We start from the raw sequence: 8,373 nt of genomic DNA on the forward strand, positions 1-8,373 counted from the left end.
CATTCTGCACAGCCCCCCTTTTGTGCTGAAGGACTCTACTATTTCATTTTAACCCCCACCGCCGCCATAAGTCACTGGAAAGACTAACTGCCCCTATCAACAGGTATGTTGCGCTAACTCTCAGCTCCTCCTGAAATGGACTATGTTGAAATGTCCTGTCAAGGGACAAACACTGGACAGTACCCATGCATCAATCGTTTGGGTAGAAGAGGAAGAAGGAGGAGAAGAAGAAGAAGAAGAAGAAAAAAAGAAGAAAAATAATATTTTTATATTTTCTGTAAAGCAACATTCTTTGTATTTTGTCTTAATTCCTAATGAAAAACATGTGTCATGAAGTTGGCAATTACTTATATTTAAGTTTATTTGTGCCAATAGTAATATCCAATAGATCACTGTCAGTCACAATCTCAGTTTGGTGGTCAGAGACTTTGTCATGAGTGAGGGGGTTGAAAAACACCTCTGTCAGGATGCATCTCTGTCGAGTAAAGAAAACAACCCCCCCCCCTCTTGCCTCCACCCCTAAAGAAACTGACTCAGTGACCCACAGACTGCCCTCTCCCCTGCCGAGGGAAATCAGTGATGGAGTCCGAAGCAATGATAAGGAATCAGCAGCTGTTAAAACAATGTGTGCAGATTATCCACCTATCAGTTGAAAGGCAAAACAAACAGGGAGTTCATTGAATTGTTCCCTTGAAAGACGCTATCCGAAATAAGAATGGCACAGAAAATCCCTCTTCAACTTTGAAATAAGAGAATAGTCTTTAGAGAGATTAAGGCCAGATCTCTCTCCTGTCCCTGACTATCTGTGGTTTAGTTTGGCTACATACATAGCGCTGTCTGTTGACTTTGTTCTTTACCTTTGGTTTTAACGCAATGAGACCTGACACACAGTGAAGACAGAACAATGAATTCTCAGTTCAATTCCAATTTATATCTCAAGCGCTTTTAACAATGGGTCTTGTTAGAGAGCTACCTCACAGATGAAAGCATGGACTTCTCAAAGCACTGGTCCCTAGAGGTAATTATGTTGGACTTATATAAGGATTATGTCATTGATATTTCTCTTGTGACTTAAAATGAAAGTTAAAAGTGCAGTCAGAGGTTCTGAAGGCCTGCACACAGACCCTGTCCAACATTACATACTAGAATGAATCTCCTATCAGCATGGGTTGCATGACCCAGATGGTTGAAAACAGGAAATATTTTTCCGCTGGGATGTCTTGGGCGTTGGATCCTTGGTTTGATTTGAGATGGGAGGGTGGGGGAGGGACTTGTGCTTCTCAGAGCATCTCATGGAGGGGACTTGACAGGTGAGTGACTAATGAACCGACCAAACTACAGATGGTTCCAGAACAGTTCTAGCTCCAAGTTATAGTGTGACAGGTGACAGAGGTTTTGCTTCAACCAATTAACATCAGGTTTGATGCCAACAGCTTTAATTCCTATATTAGATTGATCGATATATATATATATATATATATATATATGTATATATATATATATATATAGATAGATAGATAGATAGATAGATAGATACAAAAAAAAGATTGAAAGTAAATAACAAAAGGGCCCCTTCCCCCAATCTCTTCACCTCCTTTCCCACCTGGATGGGGGTTGGGTAGGGATGCACTCCAGGGGCTCTCACTTTATTGTGGAGCCAGAGGATGGGGGTTAGGGGGTTAGGGGTGGTGGGCTCACCCCCAACAGAGCGCTGATTATGAGGCCTCTCTCCCCACCTCTACACCCTTCCTCAAAACACCATCCCCCGCATCCTGGTTTTGAGAGGTGGTGGTGTTTTTTCTGTGGCAAACACAGACACACACACACACACACACACACTTACCTGTTGCCAGTTCTTTGTTTAAGTGCCAGGCATTTGTGGGACAGCAAAAAGGTAGGGAAAGATGTGTTGAGTGCTAATGACGTTCATGTGTGTGTGTATGTGTGTGTGTGTGTGTGTGTGCCTGTGTTTTTATTTGGTGGAGGTGCTGGTTGTGGGGCTGTGTAAAAACACAGCTGCTCGATGTCTCTTCTCCCACCCACCTTGTCTCAGAGGGAGGTGGTGAAATTGTGCATACGTGTGTGTGTGTGTGCTTCTGTGTGTGAGTGATTGTGTGATCTCTTGTAGGTGTGTTTAGTGTATCCCAATGTTCCTTGCCAATTTCGTCAGCTACAAGAGTCTGTCCACAAGTACACTGTCACATCATATATGCCCACAATATAGAATTTTTTCAGTCATGGCAACTCTTAGTCAGCAGAAAGTTTGAGTCTAAAGTCAGCATGTTTTGTCTTCAAACATGGATACCTTCAAAAACCCAACTAAAAAGTGAAAAAACTTGCAAACCACCCAAAAACACAAGGAAAAAACCCTAGTTCAGACTCTACAGTTTTGACTACTGCGTCCTCTCCCAAGGCATGAAATAGGCGCAGACAAAACACAAGACAAGAGTGTCTCCCATAGAAAGTCAAGCCTGAACTTGGTGTCTGTTAACAGAGGACAGCATTGTTGAGGGAGTTAGGGGCACATTTTCAGGTGAAAGGCAGAATAGAACGTACACACATATAGACAAATCAATCACTCTCTCTCTCTCTCTCTCTCTCTCTCTCTCTCTCGGTCTCTCTCACACACACACACAAACTGGGATTTTGCACCCAACTTTTAAGTGAAAACATGTCCAATATTACAAATTTCTAGTAAAAATATCACCCATTGTGGTATCCTTATAAAGAAAATGATGTGGCCTTGTTACCACACCTATGGTTGTCTTGTAAAGCTTTAGCTCTTTAGTGCCCCCTGTAGGCAATGATTGAGCAATGTGTGTCAATGTGCAGTGTTCTATTGCCCTAGGGTTTTGCATTGGTGTGACTGAGCATGTGTGCAGTGAGGTCCCAGTGGTGACACTGCTGTACCTGCAAGTAAACCAGAGGTGGTCCTCCTTACGGCTGAAAAACTGCTTGCTGTCACTGTTAAAGTTATGAAATTAATAATTGCATAAATGAGAGTGGAATTAAGTCAGATACAAGGCCAAACTCTGACCACTTGGGTTGGGTTAATGGTAGAGATGGTGAAACAGTAGTTTAAGTTTCCATCAAGATTTAAGACTCCTTTACAGGGAAAGCCATCGGGTTTGATCATTTGGAAGAAAAAAGAAAAAAAGTAGTTTTTTTCAAAGTAGGTTTCACATGTACTCATTTGTAACGTTCTGTAGCGTATAAGCACTTAAAAAAAAAGCAGAATGTTTTTCAGCAAAGTTATGGAGTGGTCTGGATGTAAACACATTAATATTTTGCCAAGGCATTTTCAGCACACTGTTGCATTTATCTCATTTAGTGGTGTGTGGTCAGTTATGTGGTCCCGTATTCTGCAGAGTTGTTGAAAAGCAGCAACATTTTGGCTCTGAAAAAAAGAGAAACTTAGAGACATGCCCGTGGGAGATGTATTTGAGTAAGAGTCTTGGAATGAAAGTCGTCAAGAATCTTTTACAACTTATTAGAACTGAAAGAAGCACTGTGCGACACAAGAGCACTAAGCTATGCAATCTTTAAATGCAGCTAGTGAAATATGACCTTCAATAAGTTGCAACATTATACGGTGAAATATGTTTTTATGGTTTTATTTTAAACTATATGATGAGTAAAACCTGGATAATTAAGTGTTCTATGCTCTGTGGTTTAGCACAGATTATCTTGCTGCATTTAATGTTGTAGTGCTGACCCCCGGTGGTAAAACAATGTGTTGCACAGTGTGGGAAACTATCCCAGTAGCCTAAATGAGAAATTGCTCATCATGTGGATAGATCTTACATTCATGTCATACAGCTGACAGCATAGACACACAATGTTGCAATGTATTCTGTTCGTCTGTTCTGTATGAAAGTCATTAGCCACGCACATTTGAAAGATTGTATGCATTTTGACAATAACTTGTCAAAATAAACTGACCATGGCCATAGTCATGTGTTTTTTCCTGTATGTTTTTCCTCTGATATAGTGAGAACAGGCGACCTCAACTTCAAATCTCAGAGCAATGTTTTGTGAAAATTTCTCTGGCACAGAGAGTATCCAGGAGTGGCATTACCAGTGTGTGGACAAGGAGGACATTGGTTGTGAACATATCGCTGTCGGCTTCTCTGATATAGTGAGAACAGGCGACCTCAACTTCCAATCTCAGAGCAATTTGGGATGCAAGTTATAAAGTGACTGTCAACTTGTAGTAGAAAAAACGCACTCTCAAGTTTTTTCTCATTGTTTATTTATTGATTAATGCCATGTCCACAGACGCGTTTCGGCCTAAGCTATCATCAGTGTGTGACACTTGAGAGTGTGGTTCTACTATAAGGCTTCTCTGATATGCCATCATGCCAAGTTGCAATTTTGGTTTGTCTGTAGCATTAAAATGTCATGGCCTATGAAAGATGATGTGCTCTTTAGCCATGCAAACTCACATTAGCAAGTCATAAAAGACTACTAAAAGTGCCTTTGCTAGACCTCAATGTTTCTTTTCTTTGGTTGCCTATGGCGCCATCTGCTGGTGAGCTTGGATTAGGGGGAAAAAATTGGATGTACATCAAGGCATTTACTGCAGCGGTGTCACTGACACCTCATACGTTCTCACTTATATTACATATAAGAGGTTGTCAGTTGAGTAGGGGCGTCATGGAGAAATGGCCGGCCATATTCACATGGTGGATACTTTACCTTCAAAATGGCATTCAGAAGCTTGATGGTGTCGGGATCTTCAACAGAATATGCTGTTTAAAGGTTCAGTCGTTTTAAAGATTTCTATAAAACTCAAATGTTATTACATTACATTTAGCAGACACTTTTTGACCAAAGTGACTTACATATGTCAGCTATATTACAAGGGATCACATTGTCCCCAGAGCAACTTGGGGTTAAGTGCCTTGCTCAAGGGCACAACGGTGGAAGCCGGGAATTGAACCGACAACTTTCAGGCTACTGCACACTAGCCCAGCTCCTTAACCACTACACTACCACCGCCCAAATGTTGACCCTTTGGTTGTATATTTGACTTATTTTATTATTTAATCTGCAAGGATTCATTTATTCAGTGTCAAGTTAAGATGAAGCTAAACTATCTCAGAATATCTCAGCAATAACTCTCAACAGCAATAACACTCAACAGCAGTGCAGTAATCAAATGGCTTTTCCTTGATTAGATTAGTTACCTAAATCAATGTCACCCTGTAGTCAATGGTTCTTAAGAGGATACTATAGGGCATTGAACTTAGCAGGTTGTTCATGATCTCACAAGGACTTCAAAAAGTCAAGATCTAAACACCTCAAAACCATCACAGGTGAAATTTCAATGCACATTGAATTTGCTGTATTTCTGTCTTGACCCGGAGCTGACCTATACTACTATAGTTCACACACTAAAAGCTTAGATGTTTGTGAGATCACAACAGAGGTTTGCTAGAGGATGTTATTCTACACGTACACCCATCAATGTGTTTGTTTGGTTTGGCTCCCACATGAAAACCTATAGGTTTCACTGTAGTGAGCACTTCATAGAAAGTCAGTGTTGTTTCTTTGTGTGAGATGTTTGCTTGGTGGAGCGCCATACTTCCTTCAACTCACCTCACTCCCCTGTTTGTGTGGAAGTTGTAATTGTTTATCATACAATGGAAGAAAGCCCCCCCACCCACCTCCTTATGTGCTGTATAAGAGCACGTCCAGCTTCAGGGTGACTTTTGATACTGTATAAATTTCCAATTTCCCAATTAGACAAAAACTCACGGACCACTTAGTTAAAAAAGAAGAGTAGACCTACTTCAACCGTGTACACAATAGGCCTACTGAACCACCTGCTTATTGCCTTTGCACCTTGCTTATTGTGTCAGAAGATTCATATGATTTAAACTGGCATGGCTTACATACAAGTTGGTTCAACATTGCAGCAACTCTTGGGTGCTCTTGGGTGCTCCTTGTTGGTGCCCCAATCCCAATCCTCCCCCACCTTTCTTATGCAGCCCTTGCCACTTAATCTACTAAACCCCTCTTCTACTGCACTTTTTACCCCCGCCCCCATAAATGCACAAATAGGCTGACACCAGACATAATTTCACTGCATTTCTTACTTCCAGTAACTATATGCATGTGACAATAAACTTCCTTGTATCCTTGTATCCTTGTAACCATGGGCGGATTATGAACTTTCGGGCCCCTGGGCCCAGATGTATTAAAGGCCCCCCACTAATTGTGACATATGTGGGAGGGGGGGGGGTTTGGGGGTCCTCCCCCAGAATTTTTTTTATTTGTTTGATGTGATTTCCTGTATTCTGGTGCATTTTGGGGATGGCCAATACTACATTCAATCAGATTCATAGCCTACATCCTGATTTGTTGATATTGAGGCAATGATTCCATGCAAAAGCTTGGGCTTCAGGGCCCCCTGACCCCATGGGCCCCTAGGCCTGGGCCCGGTAGGCCCGTGCAGTAATCCATCCCTGCTTGTAACTCATCTATATAATATTTTACCACGTCTGTTCACGGACCACTTGTGATAGCTTGCGGACCAGTGGTCCCCGGACCACACTTTGAGAAACACTGGTCTAAAAGCATCATTGATGTTGCTCTGTCATACATTGGTTAAATGAGGTTGTCATCTTTTTAGCTCTAGTTTACCTCCATTTATAGTGGCTGGATATTTATAGATCAAGCTTTTTACCATAGCTGAGGTGCATGGTTGATAATCAGGGATCAATGCTTATGTGGTTGAGAGGGGGTTGCTTGTGACAATTCCTTGCTAAATTGTATGCATAGTCTGTAGATTGAATGGCCAACAAGGATACACTTAACACAAGGGAAGGTAAAATCAATGACCACTGAGGATGACTCAGTCTACTGTGACTTCAATCATCTAATTACAACATAGATCTCTTGCTGACAGCTATTGCAGAGAGTCTGTAAATGAAATGTCACATCTTTGGAAATGAAATAAAAGACTTGTTAGAGTTTGACATATAGGAAGTAAAGGTGTTTACTGACAAACCCTGACAAATGCACTGATTTGTGCTTTCATTCATAACACAGACAGTTACCATATTAAGCTTGACAGGTATGGTATGGTTTGACAAAATTATGTATCAGAAGGCTCAAGGCCATTACAAGCTTACAAAAATGTATGTGTGGGCTTTGACTTGCCTTGAATCAAATATGTCTGCTGAAAAATCACAAAACCTCTCTGTGCACACAAGCAAGATACCTATAGGTCAGATACGATGTCTCTAGGACACCCCTCTGAGAACCGACATCAATCCCCACATGACACTAGCCATTTATATCCCATACCGTCTACATGCTGTCTGTTTCACCCTGTTTCATAGAGGGACATTTGGTTTAACTCTCGGACCACACAAACACAGGGCATAGCATCACTGCACAGCTTGTGACATGCAGCACATGGGATTTTTTTTATGTTTTTGCCTTAAGTTCTCTGAAAATTTACAGTGGAAATGCTTTGAATTTGATTTTTGATTTTTTTTTTTTTATATCAAATGGACAGTTTCCATTCTGCTTTCATTTAGGTAATGGAAAATGGACCATATATTGTCTGCACTGAAAGAAAAATGTGACATTCTGTTTCTGGGTCAATGACGGGACACTCATTTTTTTGTGTAGTGTTGGTTAGATACATTGAAAATTGTTAAAATTTGAAAATAATTTGACAAATTATTTTCAAACATCATTTTCATCAAACCCTAATCATAAAGGTTTGGATTTATTACATTTTGAGAGAATATTAACTGAATTTGGGTAAAAATGTCAATACAGTGTAACCACAAAAACATGAACCAAATAATTACACTTGCTGAAAAAAATTTGAAATTCTCTCCAAAATCCCTTCTAATATAATCTGGCATGATCTTGCACAATAACTTTTCTATATTTAATAGAAGTAATAAAACCCCATTGTTCGGAATGTTTTAATTAATGTGGGGAATCATGTCTGTCACATCAACCACTTGAAATGTCAAGTGGTATAACCACCATTTAAGGAGCCATTTTCTATTATGTATTATGTAACAGGATCATGTGACAGAAAATTATGTCAGAGAAGGACCCTTGAAGACCCACACTGCTATGAGTCAAGGTTAGTAAGTCTCTTTTAAAAAGTAACAAAATAGTGTTTTAGGCCATGGTCAGGCAACCTTAGGATACATGTCAAATGGTATGATCTCCTGAAAATATTGATAAATCATAATAATCATAAAATATTGAATTTAATGTAAAATCTGTGTTCGAATATTCACATAAAGGTCAAGTGTGTACATAGTTGTCCATAATAATGCCTGCAAATTTTGCTTTTAAAGGAGAATTCTGGTGTGACCTAAAGTGTATTGAAACATG

This window comes from Alosa alosa, chromosome 17 (genome assembly GCF_017589495.1).
Source record: "Alosa alosa isolate M-15738 ecotype Scorff River chromosome 17, AALO_Geno_1.1, whole genome shotgun sequence".
Taxonomy (NCBI): Eukaryota; Metazoa; Chordata; class Actinopteri; order Clupeiformes; family Clupeidae; genus Alosa; species Alosa alosa.